The sequence below is a fragment of the Papilio polytes genome, unplaced genomic scaffold (genome assembly GCF_000836215.1).
Source record: "Papilio polytes unplaced genomic scaffold, Ppol_1.0 DF824169.1, whole genome shotgun sequence".
In the NCBI taxonomy this organism is placed as follows: domain Eukaryota; kingdom Metazoa; phylum Arthropoda; class Insecta; order Lepidoptera; family Papilionidae; genus Papilio; species Papilio polytes.
This window is the reverse complement of record NW_013525035.1, coordinates 676,166-676,640: the sequence shown is the minus strand read 5'-3', so window position 1 is coordinate 676,640 and position 475 is coordinate 676,166.

The following is a 475-nucleotide window of genomic DNA, read 5'->3' as shown; positions in this document are numbered from 1 at the left end:
GCCCGACGGTGGCCGAAGCCAAACGTCCGCCAGCCATAGGACCAGCAGACCCGCCGCGCAAGGCGTTTCCGCCACCACTGGTGATTTTTTATAGAGGTTTTCTTCCTCGCGGCCCTGCACAAAATGTACAGAGCCCCCGGTTCCGCTCAATGCGGATTACGGGTTGCCCGACGGTGGCCGAAGCCAAACATCCACCGGCCATGAAGACCGGCAGACCCGCCGCGCATAGCGTTTCCGCCGCCACGGGTGATTTTTTATAGAGGTTTTCTTCCTCGCAGCCCCGCACAAGATGTACAGAGCCCCCGTCCCGCTCAGCGCGGATTACGGTTTGTCCGACGGTGGCCATTGCCATCGCCCACCAGCCAAACAAGCCAGCGAGCCCGCCGCACGGTGCGTCGCTATCTGGACGCTCGCGGTCCACTCTGAATGTCAGAGAAGTACCGGAATGTCCAGATAGCAACCGTCCGCTCCCTTT